The sequence below is a fragment of the Phalacrocorax aristotelis genome, chromosome 4 (genome assembly GCF_949628215.1).
Source record: "Phalacrocorax aristotelis chromosome 4, bGulAri2.1, whole genome shotgun sequence".
Classification (NCBI taxonomy): Eukaryota; Metazoa; Chordata; class Aves; order Suliformes; family Phalacrocoracidae; genus Phalacrocorax; species Phalacrocorax aristotelis.
In genome coordinates this window covers 84,741,679-84,764,361 of record NC_134279.1, presented here as the reverse complement: position 1 = coordinate 84,764,361, position 22,683 = coordinate 84,741,679, and the positions used below count along the sequence as shown (strand labels likewise).

At 59.1% G+C, this 22,683-nt stretch overlaps 1 long non-coding RNA gene across 1 annotated transcript; it reads right to left on the bottom strand.

Moving 5' to 3' along the window:
• Positions 1-61: 61 nt before the first annotated feature.
• Positions 62-21,510, bottom strand: LOC142056868 (uncharacterized). Its single transcript, XR_012660453.1, has 9 exons — positions 21,421-21,510; positions 16,684-16,875; positions 16,316-16,425; positions 11,581-11,772; positions 11,213-11,322; positions 6,476-6,667; positions 6,108-6,217; positions 1,372-1,563; positions 62-1,113 (listed from the first exon to the last, which is right to left on the bottom strand). It is a non-coding gene; the product is annotated as an uncharacterized LOC142056868 (long non-coding RNA).
• Positions 21,511-22,683: the final 1,173 nt, after the last annotated feature.

Below are 22,683 nucleotides of genomic sequence, written 5' to 3'. Positions count from 1 at the left end.
GGGAGAGTGAGCTGGTGAAGGATAACGGGCATTCAAAGTGAGGGACGGGGAGCTGCGAAAAGCGAGGCAGAGAAAAACAGAATCACAGAGAGAATCAAACAAAGCCAAAAAAGAAGAAACTGAACAACAGGAACAGGTGTAACCAAAGCGATGAAATCAACCAACCAGAGACGGTGTTCCATTACGGGAACATGGAGCGTACGAATCAGTGTATCTGTCGATCTGCATTTTAGTCACTAGGCGATCGTTAATGTCAGCAGAACAACAGACAACGTGCTTCTGTCAGAAAAGGATGACAAAACGCGGTTTCGTGGAGCGGACTGAGAAAACTAGCCAAGATTAAGAGCCAAGAAGGCAAAAGGCAATTCTGGCAGGGGGAGATCGCGACCACCGACTCACGGACCACCACCGAGCCTGCGCAGTAATTTACATACGGAACAAGCAAGTTTGTACCGATCGGTAGACAGGACAATAATGACTATGTATGAATACCTAAAATTTTGATCTACAAATTGTACGGGAAAGGTGTGTGAGGTACGCACGCCAGGAGGAGCGATCCCCCGTGCGTCTGGCGCCGTGAATAAACAACGCCTGCTCTTTAATACTAAATTGGCGTTGAGGAGTTGTTTCCGATTTTACCGCGTTTTTCGGTAACGCAGGGAGTCAGACCAAGAGGGCCAGAGAAAGACAAAATACCTACAGGCTACAGGACAGAGCAGGAGGAATAAAAAAATAAAAACGGAGCCAGAGCCAGAGCCAGGCAGAGAGAGGCGGAGAAAGAACAAGTAGCCACAGGCTACAGGACAGAGAGAGGGAGGACTGAAAAGACGGGGAGGCAGGGAGCCACTCAGAGCGAGATGGAGAAAGAAGGTGCGGGGGGGCGAAAAAAAAAAAAAAAAAAAAATTTTGCAGCAGGTAAGGAAAGAGAGGAGGCCAGGGGAGAGACAGGGAGGGCCCAGGATGCACAAGAGAGGCAACGGGGCCCCAGTGGCCCAGGACTCACCGCGACTCTCGCTCTCAGCGCTGCTGGCACAATTTAGCCGTTCGGATGCTTCTTTCCCCTCCTCTCCTCCCTGCCTCTTCTGCAGCTCCAGACTCTAGGCCGACCTCCACCTAAAGAGGATACGTGGGTGTCTTACCGCTCTGACGAGATGAGGCTTCCTCGGCACGTAGCCTAGCTCGCTCGTGCCCTACACGCCCGTACCCAACTCCGGGTTACGCGTACAGACCCTGCGGTGCACGTTGGTGGCCTGTCCCGCTGCGGGCTATGAAGGGGGATCCTTCCTCCCTCACCTGCAGGGACAGGCTCTCTCTTGCCTGCAGCAGGAAGGCAGCTGGCAGCCAGAGCGCCTTCAGTTTCTTCTGCTTTACCTTTCGTCGGCGTCTCCAGCTTCAGCCGAGGCAGCTCCTGTCCACAGCCGGGAAGGGCTCTGTGTGTCCCTTTTCGCCCCGGCGCTGCGAGGATGGCAAAGCCGGGCAGAGAGAAGCCACGCAAGCCTGAGACGGCCGCAGTCGACGGCGTCCCCGGGGGAAGGACAGACAACCACGTCCTCAGCACGGTCTCTGGGAGAGGGAAAGAAGGAACAGCGACCGTCATTACCGTCGACCGACCCTGACCAAAGCCCCTCCTTGCGCAGGGGCTTCTGGACACACCGCCCCTTCCCCGCGCTACTGCTACGGGCCCCTGCGCCGAGGGGGAATCCAGTGCGCTTGAGGGCCGGCTCGCTGCCTTCACGACAGGGCCTGGGGGCGGCCGAGGGCTACGCAGCACGCTTCAGGGGAGGTGCCGGGGCTGGGGGCAGGCGCACGGGGCAAGGGGGGGCCAGGGGAGGCTGAGCGGGAGCTCCGGCGAGCCGGGGAGGCGGCCATCATCTGCGCCCTGGGCAGGGGGAAAAGGTCCTCCTCCTTTCCCTCTTCCCTTCTGTCAGCTCCCGGGGAACTCACCGCTTCTCGGGGAGCGGCCGCACCTGGAAGCCCCCAGAAATCAACACGAATCCAACCCCAAAAATACACCGCGCCGACCGTACGCGGCACGGCCGCCCGGCACCCGAGCGCCGGAAGACCGCGCCTCCCGCCACGCCCCGGCGAACCACGTGACAGGGCCGGCAGCCACTGCGCCAGGACTACACCTCCCGGCATGCTCTGCGGCACAACACGGCCGCCCCGCAGCCGCGCCCCACAAGGACTACACCTCCCGGCATGCTCTGCGGCACAACACGGCCGCCCCGGCAGCCGCGCCCCACGAGGACTACAGCTCCCGCCATGCTCTGCGGCACAACACGGCCGCACGGCCAGCCGGCAGGCGCAACACCACAGCTCCCGGCACGCCGCCAGCCCGCCCTCCCCGCTCTCGGACCCTGCGGGCCACCGTCCCTCCCGCCGATGCACCCGGAAGCCCCACCGAGCCCTCAGCACAGCCTCGCTCTCCCCACCGCCCGCTCCGGCTCCGACCCGGCGCTGCCCCGCCGCAGCCCTCCTCGGGGCTTGACCCGGGACGCAGCGCTCCACCACCCAGCCCCCGCTCACCTCCTCCCTCGCTACAGTCGCAGCCCGCTGACGCTCGGCCACAGCTCCGCTCCGCTCCGCCCTCGGCTCACACTGGCCCCCCGGAGCCGGGCACCACCCCTTTTCCAGGGAGGAGCCGGCACCGTCAGCCCCACCGCCCGCACCTGGGGCCCCTCCATCCAGACCCCGCCCACAGCTGAGGCGCAGCAGCAACGGGGGGCCCCCTCCCCTCACCCCCACAGTGCACCACCTCCTCCCCTGGGCTCCATCACAGCCCCTTGCTCCACGCAAAGGCAGCGCAAACGCAGCCCTGAGGGCAAAGGAGAGGGCAGGTGTTTGTGCAGGCGCGCACGTAACAAGTCCCAGGAGCCATTCGTGGATCAGGGTCCCCAACGCTCCCCCTGCCCCAAGGCCACCTCGGCCGCCGTTGCCGCAGCCGCACGGAGCTGGTGTTGGCTGGGATAGTGCTCATTTTCTCCACAGCAGCTAGGAAGGGATACGTTTTGGATTTATGCTCAAAACACCGTTAATAATGTAGAGATGTTTTGGTTCTTGCTGAGCACTGCTTCCACAGTCAGGGCCTCTTCCGGTTCTCTCAGTGCCCCACCAGCAAGTAGGCTGGGAGAGGACACAGCTGGGAAAGCTTTCCCAGCTAACTGACCAAAGGGATATTCCATACCATTTGACATCATGCTCAGCACACGCAGCTGGGGGAAGAAGGGGGAGCCCTTGGGGGGCGGGGGGGGCTACGGCATTTCTCTCCCTAAGTAACCGTTACACATGACAGAGCCCTGCTTTCCCAGAGGTGGCTCAACACCTGCCCGCCGAAAAGGAGGAGTGAATTAATTCCTTGCTTTGCTTCCACGCACAGCTTTTGCTTTACCTATTAAACAGTCTTGATCTCAACCCATGATTTTTCTCACTCTTACCCTTCCAGCTCTCTCCCCCAGCCCACTGAGGGTGGAGCGAGCAAGCAGCTCCCTGGTGCAGAGTTGCCAGCTGGGGCTAAGCCACGGCACGCGCTTGCCCTGGTTTGGCAGGGAACGGACCGTCCGTCGCCTGGCTCCTGGAGCGACGGGCTGCTGGGCAGGGGGGGAGGCCACCAAAGGTGAGGAGCAGGGCACAGGACAGTAGGAAGAGAGAAGAGAAGAGCGGCATCCGGCTGGACGGGGGCGGGGGGGCGCGTGTGCGTGTAGTGAGAAGGCACGAGGCAGGGAACAGGACGGCCAGAGAAGGACAGGGAGCCCGACGGAGCTGGAGATAAAAGCAGCAGAGAGAGGGGAAGAGAGGCAGCAGAAAGAGGGAAGAGCAGGACACAGACCAACAAAGAAGGAAGAGGAGCAGGCTGGAGACGCACAAAGAACCTGGGGCAGGCAGCACGACAGCGAGGGAGGAAAGAAGAATAGGGGCAGGAAGCTGGACCGAGCGCGATGGAGAAAGACAAGATAAGCGACAAGAACAGGGCAGAAAGGGAAGAATGAAGCCACGGGGACAGGGAGCCGAGACAGCCAACGACGGAGGGAAGGGGCCGGGGAGGGAACACCACAAAACAAACCACGGGGCTACGTGGTACAGAGCATGAGAAGGCAGAGAATTAAGAATTAGGGACAGGGAGCCAGAAAAACAACAACAAAACAACACCCAAAACAAAGGGAGATGGGGAGCAAAAGGAATCGCAATGCGTACAGAAAGAAGAGAGAAACAATTCTAAAACAGGGTCACGGGGAAGCCAGAGACAGCAAGATGGAGAAAGGACAAAAGCTACAGGCTACAGGGCAGAGAGGGAAGAATTAATGAATAGACACAGAGAGCTGGGCAGAAAGAGGTGGAGAAAGGCTGAAGATCACACGGCCGACAGGGAAGAGAGAAGAGAGGGAGGAATTTTAAAACCAGGGGCAAGAAGCCAGAGAGAGGGAGAGGGAGGCAACACTAAAATGGGGACAAGCCACAGGGCGGCGAGGAGGGAACCGATGAATAAGAACAGGAGACCAAAGAGAACACAACGTAGAATGGAAAAAAGGAACAGCGGCCCAACAGGGAAGGAGGAATTAAAGATCAGGCACCGGGAGGCAGGCAGAGACAAATGAAGAAACAAGTGGGGGAAAAAAAAAAACCCCAAAAAACCACAACAACAGCAATGGGCTACAAAGACAGACAGAGAGGGAAGAAATAAAACATCGCAGCGAGGAGCTGGACAGAGAGAGATGAGGACAAACAAATAGCACGGGTCTACGTGACAGAGAACGTGGAATTAGAACACAGAGAGAGGGAGCCGGACAGAGAGAGAGGCCGAGAGAAAAATCTAGACGGGCTACAGCGGGCAGAGGCAGGAATTAAAACCTAGGGACAGGGAGCTGGACAGAGAGAGACGGAGATCCCAGGGAACAGCGGCGGGTGCAGGAAGAACAGGAATTCATGAATAGGGAAAGGGAGCTGGACAGAGAAGAACTCAGAAAGGCAAGAACAGTAGCAGGGTACAGAGCAGAGCAGACGAATTAAAAAGCGCGGCGGGAGCGTTGAGGCAGACAGAGAGAGATTAAGAAAAAAGTCACGGGCTACGTGGCAAAGCAGGAGGAATTCAGAAACGGGGATGGCAACCAAGGGAGAGTGAGCTGGTGAAGGATAACGGGCATTCAAAGTGAGGGACGGGGAGCTGCGAAAAGCGAGGCAGAGAAAAACAGAATCACAGAGAGAATCAAACAAAGCCAAAAAAGAAGAAACTGAACAACAGGAACAGGTGTAACCAAAGCGATGAAATCAACCAACCAGAGACGGTGTTCCATTACGGGAACATGGAGCGTACGAATCAGTGTATCTGTCGATCTGCATTTTAGTCACTAGGCGATCGTTAATGTCAGCAGAACAACAGACAACGTGCTTCTGTCAGAAAAGGATGACAAAACGCGGTTTCGTGGAGCGGACTGAGAAAACTAGCCAAGATTAAGAGCCAAGAAGGCAAAAGGCAATTCTGGCAGGGGGAGATCGCGACCACCGACTCACGGACCACCACCGAGCCTGCGCAGTAATTTACATACGGAACAAGCAAGTTTGTACCGATCGGTAGACAGGACAATAATGACTATGTATGAATACCTAAAATTTTGATCTACAAATTGTACGGGAAAGGTGTGTGAGGTACGCACGCCAGGAGGAGCGATCCCCCGTGCGTCTGGCGCCGTGAATAAACAACGCCTGCTCTTTAATACTAAATTGGCGTTGAGGAGTTGTTTCCGATTTTACCGCGTTTTTCGGTAACGCAGGGAGTCAGACCAAGAGGGCCAGAGAAAGACAAAATACCTACAGGCTACAGGACAGAGCAGGAGGAATAAAAAAATAAAAACGGAGCCAGAGCCAGAGCCAGGCAGAGAGAGGCGGAGAAAGAACAAGTAGCCACAGGCTACAGGACAGAGAGAGGGAGGACTGAAAAGACGGGGAGGCAGGGAGCCACTCAGAGCGAGATGGAGAAAGAAGGTGCGGGGGGGCGGGAAAAAAAAAAAAAAAAATTTTGCAGCAGGTAAGGAAAGAGAGGGGGCCAGGGGAGAGACAGGGAGGGCCCAGGATGCACAAGAGAGGCAACGGGGCCCCAGTGGCCCAGGACTCACCGCGACTCTCGCTCTCAGCGCTGCTGGCACAATTTAGCCGTTCGGATGCTTCTTTCCCCTCCTCTCCTCCCTGCCTCTTCTGCAGCTCCAGACTCTAGGCCGACCTCCACCTAAAGAGGATACGTGGGTGTCTTACCGCTCTGACGAGATGAGGCTTCCTCGGCACGTAGCCTAGCTCGCTCGTGCCCTACACGCCCGTACCCAACTCCGAGTTACGCGTACAGACCCTGCGGTGCACGTTGGTGGCCTGTCCCGCTGCGGGCTATGAAGGGGGATCCTTCCTCCCTCACCTGCAGGGACAGGCTCTCTCTTGCCTGCAGCAGGAAGGCAGCTGGCAGCCAGAGCGCCTTCAGTTTCTTCTGCTTTACCTTTCGTCGGCGTCTCCAGCTTCAGCCGAGGCAGCTCCTGTCCACAGCCGGGAAGGGCTCTGTGTGTCCCTTTTCGCCCCGGCGCTGCGAGGATGGCAAAGCCGGGCAGAGAGAAGCCACGCAAGCCTGAGACGGCCGCAGTCGACGGCGTCCCCGGGGGAAGGACAGACAACCACGTCCTCAGCACGGTCTCTGGGAGAGGGAAAGAAGGAACAGCGACCGTCATTACCGTCGATCGACCCTGACCAAAGCCCCTCCTTGCGCAGGGGCTTCTGGACACACCGCCCCTTCCCCGCGCTACTGCTACGGGCCCCTGCGCCGAGGGGGAATCCAGTGCGCTTGAGGGCCGGCTCGCTGCCTTCACGACAGGGCCTGGGGGCGGCCGAGGGCTACGCAGCACGCTTCAGGGGAGGTGCCGGGGCTGGGGGCAGGCGCACGGGGCAAGGGGGGGCCAGGGGAGGCTGAGCGGGAGCTCCGGCGAGCCGGGGAGGCGGCCATCATCTGCGCCCTGGGCAGGGGGAAAAGGTCCTCCTCCTTTCCCTCTTCCCTTCTGTCAGCTCCCGGGGAACTCACCGCTTCTCGGGGAGCGGCCGCACCTGGAAGCCCCCAGAAATCAACACGAATCCAACCCCAAAAATACACCGCGCCGACCGTACGCGGCACGGCCGCCCGGCACCCGAGCGCCGGAAGACCGCGCCTCCCGCCACGCCCCGGCGAACCACGTGACAGGGCCGGCAGCCACTGCGCCAGGACTACACCTCCCGGCATGCTCTGCGGCACAACACGGCCGCCCCGCAGCCGCGCCCCACAAGGACTACACCTCCCGGCATGCTCTGCGGCACAACACGGCCGCCCCGGCAGCCGCGCCCCACGAGGACTACAGCTCCCGCCATGCTCTGCGGCACAACACGGCCGCACGGCCAGCCGGCAGGCGCAACACCACAGCTCCCGGCACGCCGCCAGCCCGCCCTCCCCGCTCTCGGACCCTGCGGGCCACCGTCCCTCCCGCCGATGCACCCGGAAGCCCCACCGAGCCCTCAGCACAGCCTCGCTCTCCCCACCGCCCGCTCCGGCTCCGACCCGGCGCTGCCCCGCCGCAGCCCTCCTCGGGGCTTGACCCGGGACGCAGCGCTCCACCACCCAGCCCCCGCTCACCTCCTCCCTCGCTACAGTCGCAGCCCGCTGACGCTCGGCCACAGCTCCGCTCCGCTCCGCCCTCGGCTCACACTGGCCCCCCGGAGCCGGGCACCACCCCTTTTCCAGGGAGGAGCCGGCACCGTCAGCCCCACCGCCCGCACCTGGGGCCCCTCCATCCAGACCCCGCCCACAGCTGAGGCGCAGCAGCAACGGGGGGCCCCCTCCCCTCACCCCCACAGTGCACCACCTCCTCCCCTGGGCTCCATCACAGCCCCTTGCTCCACGCAAAGGCAGCGCAAACGCAGCCCTGAGGGCAAAGGAGAGGGCAGGTGTTTGTGCAGGCGCGCACGTAACAAGTCCCAGGAGCCATTCGTGGATCAGGGTCCCCAACGCTCCCCCTGCCCCAAGGCCACCTCGGCCGCCGTTGCCGCAGCCGCACGGAGCTGGTGTTGGCTGGGATAGTGCTCATTTTCTCCACAGCAGCTAGGAAGGGATACGTTTTGGATTTATGCTCAAAACACCGTTAATAATGTAGAGATGTTTTGGTTCTTGCTGAGCACTGCTTCCACAGTCAGGGCCTCTTCCGGTTCTCTCAGTGCCCCACCAGCAAGTAGGCTGGGAGAGGACACAGCTGGGAAAGCTTTCCCAGCTAACTGACCAAAGGGATATTCCATACCATTTGACATCATGCTCAGCACACGCAGCTGGGGGAAGAAGGGGGAGCCCTTGGGGGGCGGGGGGGGCTACGGCATTTCTCTCCCTAAGTAACCGTTACACATGACAGAGCCCTGCTTTCCCAGAGGTGGCTCAACACCTGCCCGCCGAAAAGGAGGAGTGAATTAATTCCTTGCTTTGCTTCCACGCACAGCTTTTGCTTTACCTATTAAACAGTCTTGATCTCAACCCATGATTTTTCTCACTCTTACCCTTCCAGCTCTCTCCCCCAGCCCACTGAGGGTGGAGCGAGCAAGCAGCTCCCTGGTGCAGAGTTGCCAGCTGGGGCTAAGCCACGGCACGCGCTTGCCCTGGTTTGGCAGGGAACGGACCGTCCGTCGCCTGGCTCCTGGAGCGACGGGCTGCTGGGCAGGGGGGGAGGCCACCAAAGGTGAGGAGCAGGGCACAGGACAGTAGGAAGAGAGAAGAGAAGAGCGGCATCCGGCTGGACGGGGGCGGGGGGGCGCGTGTGCGTGTAGTGAGAAGGCACGAGGCAGGGAACAGGACGGCCAGAGAAGGACAGGGAGCCCGACGGAGCTGGAGATAAAAGCAGCAGAGAGAGGGGAAGAGAGGCAGCAGAAAGAGGGAAGAGCAGGACACAGACCAACAAAGAAGGAAGAGGAGCAGGCTGGAGACGCACAAAGAACCTGGGGCAGGCAGCACGACAGCGAGGGAGGAAAGAAGAATAGGGGCAGGAAGCTGGACCGAGCGCGATGGAGAAAGACAAGATAAGCGACAAGAACAGGGCAGAAAGGGAAGAATGAAGCCACGGGGACAGGGAGCCGAGACAGCCAACGACGGAGGGAAGGGGCCGGGGAGGGAACACCACAAAACAAACCACGGGGCTACGTGGTACAGAGCATGAGAAGGCAGAGAATTAAGAATTAGGGACAGGGAGCCAGAAAAACAACAACAAAACAACACCCAAAACAAAGGGAGATGGGGAGCAAAAGGAATCGCAATGCGTACAGAAAGAAGAGAGAAACAATTCTAAAACAGGGTCACGGGGAAGCCAGAGACAGCAAGATGGAGAAAGGACAAAAGCTACAGGCTACAGGGCAGAGAGGGAAGAATTAATGAATAGACACAGAGAGCTGGGCAGAAAGAGGTGGAGAAAGGCTGAAGATCACACGGCCGACAGGGAAGAGAGAAGAGAGGGAGGAATTTTAAAAACAGGGGCAAGAAGCCAGAGAGAGGGAGAGGGAGGCAACACTAAAATGGGGACAAGCCACAGGGCGGCGAGGAGGGAACCGATGAATAAGAACAGGAGACCAAAGAGAACACAACGTAGAATGGAAAAAAGGAACAGCGGCCCAACAGGGAAGGAGGAATTAAAGATCAGGCACCGGGAGGCAGGCAGAGACAAATGAAGAAACAAGTGGGGGAAAAAAAAAACCCCAAAAAACCACAACAACAGCAATGGGCTACAAAGACAGACAGAGAGGGAAGAAATAAAACATCGCAGCGAGGAGCTGGACAGAGAGAGATGAGGACAAACAAATAGCACGGGTCTACGTGACAGAGAACGTGGAATTAGAACACAGAGAGAGGGAGCCGGACAGAGAGAGAGGCCGAGAGAAAAATCTAGACGGGCTACAGCGGGCAGAGGCAGGAATTAAAACCTAGGGACAGGGAGCTGGACAGAGAGAGACGGAGATCCCAGGGAACAGCGGCGGGTGCAGGAAGAACAGGAATTCATGAATAGGGAAAGGGAGCTGGACAGAGAAGAACTCAGAAAGGCAAGAACAGTAGCAGGGTACAGAGCAGAGCAGACGAATTAAAAAGCGCGGCGGGAGCGTTGAGGCAGACAGAGAGAGATTAAGAAAAAAGTCACGGGCTACGTGGCAAAGCAGGAGGAATTCAGAAACGGGGATGGCAACCAAGGGAGAGTGAGCTGGTGAAGGATAACGGGCATTCAAAGTGAGGGACGGGGAGCTGCGAAAAGCGAGGCAGAGAAAAACAGAATCACAGAGAGAATCAAACAAAGCCAAAAAAGGAAGAAACTGAACAACAGGAACAGGTGTAACCAAAGCGATGAAATCAACCAACCAGAGACGGTGTTCCATTACGGGAACATGGAGCGTACGAATCAGTGTATCTGTCGATCTGCATTTTAGTCACTAGGCGATCGTTAATGTCAGCGAACAACAGACAACGTGCTTCTGTCAGAAAAGGATGACAAAACGCGGTTTCGTGGAGCGGACTGAGAAAACTAGCCAAGATTAAGAGCCAAGAAGGCAAAAGGCAATTCTGGCAGGGGGAGATCGCGACCACCGACTCACGGACCACCACCGAGCCTGCGCAGTAATTTACATACGGAACAAGCAAGTTTGTACCGATCGGTAGACAGGACAATAATGACTATGTATGAATACCTAAAATTTTGATCTACAAATTGTACGGGAAAGGTGTGTGAGGTACGCACGCCAGGAGGAGCGATCCCCCGTGCGTCTGGCGCCGTGAATAAACGACGCCTGCTCTTTAATACTAAATTGGCGTTGAGGAGTTGTTTCCGATTTTACCGCGTTTTTCGGTAACGCAGGGAGTCAGACCAAGAGGGCCAGAGAAAGACAAAATACCTACAGGCTACAGGACAGAGCAGGAGGAATAAAAAAATAAAAACGGAGCCAGAGCCAGAGCCAGGCAGAGAGAGGCGGAGAAAGAAAAAGTAGCCACAGGCTACAGGACAGAGAGAGGGAGGACTGAAAAGACGGGGAGGCAGGGAGCCACTCAGAGCGAGATGGAGAAAGAAGGTGCGGGGGGGCGAAAAAAAAAAAAAAAAAAAAATTTTGCAGCAGGTAAGGAAAGAGAGGAGGCCAGGGGAGAGACAGGGAGGGCCCAGGATGCACAAGAGAGGCAACGGGGCCCCAGTGGCCCAGGACTCACCGCGACTCTCGCTCTCAGCGCTGCTGGCACAATTTAGCCGTTCGGATGCTTCTTTCCCCTCCTCTCCTCCCTGCCTCTTCTGCAGCTCCAGACTCTAGGCCGACCTCCACCTAAAGAGGATACGTGGGTGTCTTACCGCTCTGACGAGATGAGGCTTCCTCGGCACGTAGCCTAGCTCGCTCGTGCCCTACACGCCCGTACCCAACTCCGGGTTACGCGTACAGACCCTGCGGTGCACGTTGGTGGCCTGTCCCGCTGCGGGCTATGAAGGGGGATCCTTCCTCCCTCACCTGCAGGGACAGGCTCTCTCTTGCCTGCAGCAGGAAGGCAGCTGGCAGCCAGAGCGCCTTCAGTTTCTTCTGCTTTACCTTTCGTCGGCGTCTCCAGCTTCAGCCGAGGCAGCTCCTGTCCACAGCCGGGAAGGGCTCTGTGTGTCCCTTTTCGCCCCGGCGCTGCGAGGATGGCAAAGCCGGGCAGAGAGAAGCCACGCAAGCCTGAGACGGCCGCAGTCGACGGCGTCCCCGGGGGAAGGACAGACAACCACGTCCTCAGCACGGTCTCTGGGAGAGGGAAAGAAGGAACAGCGACCGTCATTACCGTCGACCGACCCTGACCAAAGCCCCTCCTTGCGCAGGGGCTTCTGGACACACCGCCCCTTCCCCGCGCTACTGCTACGGGCCCCTGCGCCGAGGGGGAATCCAGTGCGCTTGAGGGCCGGCTCGCTGCCTTCACGACAGGGCCTGGGGGCGGCCGAGGGCTACGCAGCACGCTTCAGGGGAGGTGCCGGGGCTGGGGGCAGGCGCACGGGGCAAGGGGGGGCCAGGGGAGGCTGAGCGGGAGCTCCGGCGAGCCGGGGAGGCGGCCATCATCTGCGCCCTGGGCAGGGGGAAAAGGTCCTCCTCCTTTCCCTCTTCCCTTCTGTCAGCTCCCGGGGAACTCACCGCTTCTCGGGGAGCGGCCGCACCTGGAAGCCCCCAGAAATCAACACGAATCCAACCCCAAAAATACACCGCGCCGACCGTACGCGGCACGGCCGCCCGGCACCCGAGCGCCGGAAGACCGCGCCTCCCGCCACGCCCCGGCGAACCACGTGACAGGGCCGGCAGCCACTGCGCCAGGACTACACCTCCCGGCATGCTCTGCGGCACAACACGGCCGCCCCGCAGCCGCGCCCCACAAGGACTACACCTCCCGGCATGCTCTGCGGCACAACACGGCCGCCCCGGCAGCCGCGCCCCACGAGGACTACAGCTCCCGCCATGCTCTGCGGCACAACACGGCCGCACGGCCAGCCGGCAGGCGCAACACCACAGCTCCCGGCACGCCGCCAGCCCGCCCTCCCCGCTCTCGGACCCTGCGGGCCACCGTCCCTCCCGCCGATGCACCCGGAAGCCCCACCGAGCCCTCAGCACAGCCTCGCTCTCCCCACCGCCCGCTCCGGCTCCGACCCGGCGCTGCCCCGCCGCAGCCCTCCTCGGGGCTTGACCCGGGACGCAGCGCTCCACCACCCAGCCCCCGCTCACCTCCTCCCTCGCTACAGTCGCAGCCCGCTGACGCTCGGCCACAGCTCCGCTCCGCCCCGCCCTCGGCTCACACTGGCCCCCCGGAGCCGGGCACCACCCCTTTTCCAGGGAGGAGCCGGCACCGTCAGCCCCACCGCCCGCACCTGGGGCCCCTCCATCCAGACCCCGCCCACAGCTGAGGCGCAGCAGCAACGGGGGGCCCCCTCCCCTCACCCCCACAGTGCACCACCTCCTCCCCTGGGCTCCATCACAGCCCCTTGCTCCACGCAAAGGCAGCGCAAACGCAGCCCTGAGGGCAAAGGAGAGGGCAGGTGTTTGTGCAGGCGCGCACGTAACAAGTCCCAGGAGCCATTCGTGGATCAGGGTCCCCAACGCTCCCCCTGCCCCAAGGCCACCTCGGCCGCCGTTGCCGCAGCCGCACGGAGCTGGTGTTGGCTGGGATAGTGCTCATTTTCTCCACAGCAGCTAGGAAGGGATACGTTTTGGATTTATGCTCAAAACACCGTTAATAATGTAGAGATGTTTTGGTTCTTGCTGAGCACTGCTTCCACAGTCAGGGCCTCTTCCGGTTCTCTCAGTGCCCCACCAGCAAGTAGGCTGGGAGAGGACACAGCTGGGAAAGCTTTCCCAGCTAACTGACCAAAGGGATATTCCATACCATTTGACATCATGCTCAGCACACGCAGCTGGGGGAAGAAGGGGGAGCCCTTGGGGGGCGGGGGGGGCTACGGCATTTCTCTCCCTAAGTAACCGTTACACATGACAGAGCCCTGCTTTCCCAGAGGTGGCTCAACACCTGCCCGCCGAAAAGGAGGAGTGAATTAATTCCTTGCTTTGCTTCCACGCACAGCTTTTGCTTTACCTATTAAACAGTCTTGATCTCAACCCATGATTTTTCTCACTCTTACCCTTCCAGCTCTCTCCCCCAGCCCACTGAGGGTGGAGCGAGCAAGCAGCTCCCTGGTGCAGAGTTGCCAGCTGGGGCTAAGCCACGGCACGCGCTTGCCCTGGTTTGGCAGGGAACGGACCGTCCGTCGCCTGGCTCCTGGAGCGACGGGCTGCTGGGCAGGGGGGGAGGCCACCAAAGGTGAGGAGCAGGGCACAGGACAGTAGGAAGAGAGAAGAGAAGAGCGGCATCCGGCTGGACGGGGGCGGGGGGGCGCGTGTGCGTGTAGTGAGAAGGCACGAGGCAGGGAACAGGACGGCCAGAGAAGGACAGGGAGCCCGACGGAGCTGGAGATAAAAGCAGCAGAGAGAGGGGAAGAGAGGCAGCAGAAAGAGGGAAGAGCAGGACACAGACCAACAAAGAAGGAAGAGGAGCAGGCTGGAGACGCACAAAGAACCTGGGGCAGGCAGCACGACAGCGAGGGAGGAAAGAAGAATAGGGGCAGGAAGCTGGACCGAGCGCGATGGAGAAAGACAAGATAAGCGACAAGAACAGGGCAGAAAGGGAAGAATGAAGCCACGGGGACAGGGAGCCGAGACAGCCAACGACGGAGGGAAGGGGCCGGGGAGGGAACACCACAAAACAAACCACGGGGCTACGTGGTACAGAGCATGAGAAGGCAGAGAATTAAGAATTAGGGACAGGGAGCCAGAAAAACAACAACAAAACAACACCCAAAACAAAGGGAGATGGGGAGCAAAAGGAATCGCAATGCGTACAGAAAGAAGAGAGAAACAATTCTAAAACAGGGTCACGGGGAAGCCAGAGACAGCAAGATGGAGAAAGGACAAAAGCTACAGGCTACAGGGCAGAGAGGGAAGAATTAATGAATAGACACAGAGAGCTGGGCAGAAAGAGGTGGAGAAAGGCTGAAGATCACACGGCCGACAGGGAAGAGAGAAGAGAGGGAGGAATTTTAAAAACAGGGGCAAGAAGCCAGAGAGAGGGAGAGGGAGGCAACACTAAAATGGGGACAAGCCACAGGGCGGCGAGGAGGGAACCGATGAATAAGAACAGGAGACCAAAGAGAACACAACGTAGAATGGAAAAAAGGAACAGCGGCCCAACAGGGAAGGAGGAATTAAAGATCAGGCACCGGGAGGCAGGCAGAGACAAATGAAGAAACAAGTGGGGGAAAAAAAAAACCCCAAAAAACCACAACAACAGCAATGGGCTACAAAGACAGACAGAGAGGGAAGAAATAAAACATCGCAGCGAGGAGCTGGACAGAGAGAGATGAGGACAAACAAATAGCACGGGTCTACGTGACAGAGAACGTGGAATTAGAACACAGAGAGAGGGAGCCGGACAGAGAGAGAGGCCGAGAGAAAAATCTAGACGGGCTACAGCGGGCAGAGGCAGGAATTAAAACCTAGGGACAGGGAGCTGGACAGAGAGAGACGGAGATCCCAGGGAACAGCGGCGGGTGCAGGAAGAACAGGAATTCATGAATAGGGAAAGGGAGCTGGACAGAGAAGAACTCAGAAAGGCAAGAACAGTAGCAGGGTACAGAGCAGAGCAGACGAATTAAAAAGCGCGGCGGGAGCGTTGAGGCAGACAGAGAGAGATTAAGAAAAAAGTCACGGGCTACGTGGCAAAGCAGGAGGAATTCAGAAACGGGGATGGCAACCAAGGGAGAGTGAGCTGGTGAAGGATAACGGGCATTCAAAGTGAGGGACGGGGAGCTGCGAAAAGCGAGGCAGAGAAAAACAGAATCACAGAGAGAATCAAACAAAGCCAAAAAAGAAGAAACTGAACAACAGGAACAGGTGTAACCAAAGCGATGAAATCAACCAACCAGAGACGGTGTTCCATTACGGGAACATGGAGCGTACGAATCAGTGTATCTGTCGATCTGCATTTTAGTCACTAGGCGATCGTTAATGTCAGCAGAACAACAGACAACGTGCTTCTGTCAGAAAAGGATGACAAAACGCGGTTTCGTGGAGCGGACTGAGAAAACTAGCCAAGATTAAGAGCCAAGAAGGCAAAAGGCAATTCTGGCAGGGGGAGATCGCGACCACCGACTCACGGACCACCACCGAGCCTGCGCAGTAATTTACATACGGAACAAGCAAGTTTGTACCGATCGGTAGACAGGACAATAATGACTATGTATGAATACCTAAAATTTTGATCTACAAATTGTACGGGAAAGGTGTGTGAGGTACGCACGCCAGGAGGAGCGATCCCCCGTGCGTCTGGCGCCGTGAATAAACAACGCCTGCTCTTTAATACTAAATTGGCGTTGAGGAGTTGTTTCCGATTTTACCGCGTTTTTCGGTAACGCAGGGAGTCAGACCAAGAGGGCCAGAGAAAGACAAAATACCTACAGGCTACAGGACAGAGCAGGAGGAATAAAAAAATAAAAACGGAGCCAGAGCCAGAGCCAGGCAGAGAGAGGCGGAGAAAGAACAAGTAGCCACAGGCTACAGGACAGAGAGAGGGAGGACTGAAAAGACGGGGAGGCAGGGAGCCACTCAGAGCGAGATGGAGAAAGAAGGTGCGGGGGGGCGGGAAAAAAAAAAAAAAAAATTTTGCAGCAGGTAAGGAAAGAGAGGGGGCCAGGGGAGAGACAGGGAGGGCCCAGGATGCACAAGAGAGGCAACGGGGCCCCAGTGGCCCAGGACTCACCGCGACTCTCGCTCTCAGCGCTGCTGGCACAATTTAGCCGTTCGGATGCTTCTTTCCCCTCCTCTCCTCCCTGCCTCTTCTGCAGCTCCAGACTCTAGGCCGACCTCCACCTAAAGAGGATACGTGGGTGTCTTACCGCTCTGACGAGATGAGGCTTCCTCGGCACGTAGCCTAGCTCGCTCGTGCCCTACACGCCCGTACCCAACTCCGAGTTACGCGTACAGACCCTGCGGTGCACGTTGGTGGCCTGTCCCGCTGCGGGCTATGAAGGGGGATCCTTCCTCCCTCACCTGCAGGGACAGGCTCTCTCTTGCCTGCAGCAGGAAGGCAGCTGGCAGCCAGAGCGCCTTCAGTTTCTTCTGCTTTACCTTTCGTCGGCGTCTCCAGCTTCAGCCGAGGCAGCTCCTGTCCACAGCCGGGAAGGGCTCTGTGTGTCCCTTTTCGCCCCGGCGCTGCGAGGATGGCAAAGCCGGGCAGAGAGAAGCCACGCAAGCCTGAGACGGCCGCAGTCGACGGCGTCCCCGGGGGAAGGACAGACAACCACGTCCTCAGCACGGTCTCTGGGAGAGGGAAAGAAGGAACAGCGACCGTCATTACCGTCGATCGACCCTGACCAAAGCCCCTCCTTGCGCAGGGGCTTCTGGACACACCGCCCCTTCCCCGCGCTACTGCTACGGGCCCCTGCGCCGAGGGGGAATCCAGTGCGCTTGAGGGCCGGCTCGCTGCCTTCACGACAGGGCCTGGGGGCGGCCGAGGGCTACGCAGCACGCTTCAGGGGAGGTGCCGGGGCTGGGGGCAGGCGCACGGGGCAAGGGGGGGCCAGGGGAGGCTGAGCGGGAGCTCCGGCGAGCCGGGGAGGCGGCCATCATCTGCGCCCTGGGCAGGGGGAAAAGGTCCTCCTCCTTTCCCTCTTCCCTTCTGTCAGCTCCCGGGGAACTCACCGCTTCTCGGGGAGCGGCCGCACCTGGAAGCCCCCAGAAATCAACACGAATCCAACCCCAAAAATACACCGCGCCGACCGTACGCGGCACGGCCGCCCGGCACCCGAGCGCCGGAAGACCGCGCCTCCCGCCACGCCCCGGCGAACCACGTGACAGGGCCGGCAGCCACTGCGCCAGGACTACACCTCCCGGCATGCTCTGCGGCACAACACGGCCGCCCCGCAGCCGCGCCCCACAAGGACTACACCTCCCGGCATGCTCTGCGGCACAACACGGCCGCCCCGGCAGCCGCGCCCCACGAGGACTACAGCTCCCGCCATGCTCTGCGGCACAACACGGCCGCACGGCCAGCCGGCAGGCGCAACACCACAGCTCCCGGCACGCCGCCAGCCCGCCCTCCCCGCTCTCGGACCCTGCGGGCCACCGTCCCTCCCGCCGATGCACCCGGAAGCCCCACCGAGCCCTCAGCACAGCCTCGCTCTCCCCACCGCCCGCTCCGGCTCCGACCCGGCGCTGCCCCGCCGCAGCCCTCCTCGGGGCTTGACCCGGGACGCAGCGCTCCACCACCCAGCCCCCGCTCACCTCCTCCCTCGCTACAGTCGCAGCCCGCTGACGCTCGGCCACAGCTCCGCTCCGCCCCGCCCTCGGCTCACACTGGCCCCCCGGAGCCGGGCACCACCCCTTTTCCAGGGAGGAGCCGGCACCGTCAGCCCCACCGCCCGCACCTGGGGCCCCTCCATCCAGACCCCGCCCACAGCTGAGGCGCAGCAGCAACGGGGGGCCCCCTCCCCTCACCCCCACAGTGCACCACCTCCTCCCCTGGGCTCCATCACAGCCCCTTGCTCCACGCAAAGGCAGCGCAAACGCAGCCCTGAGGGCAAAGGAGAGGGCAGGTGTTTGTGCAGGCGCGCACATAACAAGTCCCAGGAGCCATTCGTGGATCAGGGTCCCCAACGCTCCCCCTGCCCCAAGGCCACCTCGGCCGCCGTTGCCGCAGCCGCACGGAGCTGGTGTTGGCTGGGATAGTGCTCATTTTCTCCACAGCAGCTAGGAAGGGATACGTTTTGGATTTATGCTCAAAACACCGTTAATAATGTAGAGATGTTTTGGTTCTTGCTGAGCACTGCTTCCACAGTCAGGGCCTCTTCCGGTTCTCTCAGTGCCCCACCAGCAAGTAGGCTGGGAGAGGACACAGCTGGGAAAGCTTTCCCAGCTAACTGACCAAAGGGATATTCCATACCATTTGACATCATGCTCAGCACACGCAGCTGGGGGAAGAAGGGGGAGCCCTTGGGGGGCGGCGGGGGCTACGGCATTTCTCTCCCTAAGTAACCGTTACACATGACAGAGCCCTGCTTTCCCAGAGGTGGCTCAACACCTGCCCGCCGAAAAGGAGGAGTGAATTAATTCCTTGCTTTGCTTCCACGCACAGCTTTTGCTTTACCTATTAAACAGTCTTGATCTCAACCCATGATTTTTCTCACTCTTACCCTTCCAGCTCTCTCCCCCAGCCCACTGAGGGTGGAGCGAGCAAGCAGCTCCCTGGTGCAGAGTTGCCAGCTGGGGCTAAGCCACGGCACGCGCTTGCCCTGGTTTGGCAGGGAACGGACCGTCCGTCGCCTGGCTCCTGGAGCGACGGGCTGCTGGGCAGGGGGGGAGGCCACCAAAGGTGAGGAGCAGGGCACAGGACAGTAGGAAGAGAGAAGAGAAGAGCGGCATCCGGCTGGACGGGGGCGGGGGGGCGCGTGTGCGTGTAGTGAGAAGGCACGAGGCAGGGAACAGGACGGCCAGAGAAGGACAGGGAGCCCGACGGAGCTGGAGATAAAAGCAGCAGAGAGAGGGGAAGAGAGGCAGCAGAAAGAGGGAAGAGCAGGACACAGACCAACAAAGAAGGAAGAGGAGCAGGCTGGAGACGCACAAAGAACCTGGGGCAGGCAGCACGACAGCGAGGGAGGAAAGAAGAATAGGGGCAGGAAGCTGGACCGAGCGCGATGGAGAAAGACAAGATAAGCGACAAGAACAGGGCAGAAAGGGAAGAATGAAGCCACGGGGACAGGGAGCCGAGACAGCCAACGACGGAGGGAAGGGGCCGGGGAGGGAACACCACAAAACAAACCACGGGGCTACGTGGTACAGAGCATGAGAAGGCAGAGAATTAAGAATTAGGGACAGGGAGCCAGAAAAACAACAACAAAACAACACCCAAAACAAAGGGAGATGGGGAGCAAAAGGAATCGCAATGCGTACAGAAAGAAGAGAGAAACAATTCTAAAACAGGGTCACGGGGAAGCCAGAGACAGCAAGATGGAGAAAGGACAAAAGCTACAGGCTACAGGGCAGAGAGGGAAGAATTAATGAATAGACACAGAGAGCTGGGCAGAAAGAGGTGGAGAAAGGCTGAAGATCACACGGCCGACAGGGAAGAGAGAAGAGAGGGAGGAATTTTAAAAACAGGGGCAAGAAGCCAGAGAGAGGGAGAGGGAGGCAACACTAAAATGGGGACAAGCCACAGGGCGGCGAGGAGGGAACCGATGAATAAGAACAGGAGACCAAAGAGAACACAACGTAGAATGGAAAAAAGGAACAGCGGCCCAACAGGGAAGGAGGAATTAAAGATCAGGCACCGGGAGGCAGGCAGAGACAAATGAAGAAACAAGTGGGGGAAAAAAAAAAAACCCAAAAAACCACAACAACAGCAATGGGCTACAAAGACAGACAGAGAGGGAAGAAATAAGACATAGCAGCAAGGAGCTGGACAGAGAGAGATGAGGACAAACAAATAGCACGGGTCTACGTGACAGAGAACGTGGAATTAGAACACAGAGAGAGGGAGCCGGACAGAGAGAGAGGCCGAGAGAAAAATCTAGACGGGCTACAGCGGGCAGAGGCAGGAATTAAAACCTAGGGACAGGGAGCTGGACAGAGAGAGACGGAGATCCCAGGGAACAGCGGCGGGTGCAGGAAGAACAGGAATTCATGAATAGGGAAAGGGAGCTGGACAGAGAAGAACTCAGAAAGGCAAGAACAGTAGCAGGGTACAGAGCAGAGCAGACGAATTAAAAAGCGCGGCGGGAGCGTTGAGGCAGACAGAGAGAGATTAAGAAAAAAGTCACGGGCTACGTGGCAAAGCAGGAGGAATTCAGAAACGGGGATGGCAACCAAGGGAGAGTGAGCTGGTGAAGGATAACGGGCATTCAAAGTGAGGGACGGGGAGCTGCGAAAAGCGAGGCAGAGAAAAACAGAATCACAGAGAGAATCAAACAAAGCCAAAAAAGAAGAAACTGAACAACAGGAACAGGTGTAACCAAAGCGATGAAATCAACCAACCAGAGACGGTGTTCCATTACGGGAACATGGAGCGTACGAATCAGTGTATCTGTCGATCTGCATTTTAGTCACTAGGCGATCGTTAATGTCAGCAGAACAACAGACAACGTGCTTCTGTCAGAAAAGGATGACAAAACGCGGTTTCGTGGAGCGGACTGAGAAAACTAGCCAAGATTAAGAGCCAAGAAGGCAAAAGGCAATTCTGGCAGGGGGAGATCGCGACCACCGACTCACGGACCACCACCGAGCCTGCGCAGTAATTTACATACGGAACAAGCAAGTTTGTACCGATCGGTAGACAGGACAATAATGACTATGTATGAATACCTAAAATTTTGATCTACAAATTGTACGGGAAAGGTGTGTGAGGTACGCACGCCAGGAGGAGCGATCCCCCGTGCGTCTGGCGCCGTGAATAAACGACGCCTGCTCTTTAATACTAAATTGGCGTTGAGGAGTTGTTTCCGATTTTACCGCGTTTTTCGGTAACGCAGGGAGTCAGACCAAGAGGGCCAGAGAAAGACAAAATACCTACAGGCTACAGGACAGAGCAGGAGGAATAAAAAAATAAAAACGGAGCCAGAGCCAGAGCCAGGCAGAGAGAGGCGGAGAAAGAAAAAGTAGCCACAGGCTACAGGACAGAGAGAGGGAGGACTGAAAAGACGGGGAGGCAGGGAGCCACTCAGAGCGAGATGGAGAAAGAAGGTGCGGGGGGGCGAAAAAAAAAAAAAAAAAAAATTTTGCAGCAGGTAAGGAAAGAGAGGAGGCCAGGGGAGAGACAGGGAGGGCCCAGGATGCACAAGAGAGGCAACGGGGCCCCAGTGGCCCAGGACTCACCGCGACTCTCGCTCTCAGCGCTGCTGGCACAATTTAGCCGTTCGGATGCTTCTTTCCCCTCCTCTCCTCCCTGCCTCTTCTGCAGCTCCAGACTCTCCACCTAAAGAGGATACGTGGGTGTCTTACCGCTCTGACGAGATGAGGCTTCCTCGGCACGTAGCCTAGCTCACTCGTGCACTACACGCCCGTACCCAACTCCGGGTTACGCGTACAGACCCTGCGGTGCACATTGGTGGCCTGTCCCGCTGCGGGCTATGAAGGGGGATCCTTCCTCCCTCACCTGCAGGGACAGGCTCTCTCTTGCCTGCAGCAGGAAGGCAGCTGGCAGCCAGAGCGCCTTCAGTTTCTTCTGCTTTACCTTTCGTCGGCGTCTCCAGCTTCAGCCGAGGCAGCTCCTGTCCACAGCCGGGAAGGGCTCTGTGTGTCCCTTTTCGCCCCGGCGCTGCGAGGATGGCAAAGCCGGGCAGAGAGAAGCCACGCAAGCCTGAGACGGCCGCAGTCGACGGCGTCCCCGGGGGAAGGACAGACAACCACGTCCTCAGCACGGTCTCTGGGAGAGGGAAAGAAGGAACAGCGACCGTCATTACCGTCGATCGACCCTGACCAAAGCCCCTCCTTGCGCAGGGGCTTCTGGACACACCGCCCCTTCCCCGCGCTACTGCTACGGGCCCCTGCGCCGAGGGGGAATCCAGTGCGCTTGAGGGCCGGCTCGCTGCCTTCACGACAGGGCCTGGGGGCGGCCAAGGGCTACGCAGCACGCTTCAGGGGAGGTGCCGGGGCTGGGGGCAGGCGCACGGGGCAAGGGGGGGCCAGGGGAGGCTGAGCGGGAGCTCCGGCGAGCCGGGGAGGCGGCCATCATCTGCGCCCTGGGCAGGGGGAAAAGGTCCTCCTCCTTTCCCTCTTCCCTTCTGTCAGCTCCCGGGGAACTCACCGCTTCTCGGGGAGCGGCCGCACCTGGAAGCCCCCAGAAATCAACACGAATCCAACCCCAAAAATACACCGCGCCGACCGCACGCGGCACGGCCGCCCGGCACCCGAGCGCCGGAAGACCGCGCCTCCCGCCACGCCCCGGCGAGCCACGTGACAGGGCCGGCAGCCACTGCGCCAGGACTACACCTCCCGGCATGCTCTGCGGCACAACACGGCCGCCCCGGCAGCCGCGCCCCGCAAGGACTACACCTCCCGGCATGCTCTGCGGCACAACACGGCCGCCCCGGCAGCCGCGCCCCACGAGGACTACAGCTCCCGCCATGCTCTGCGGCA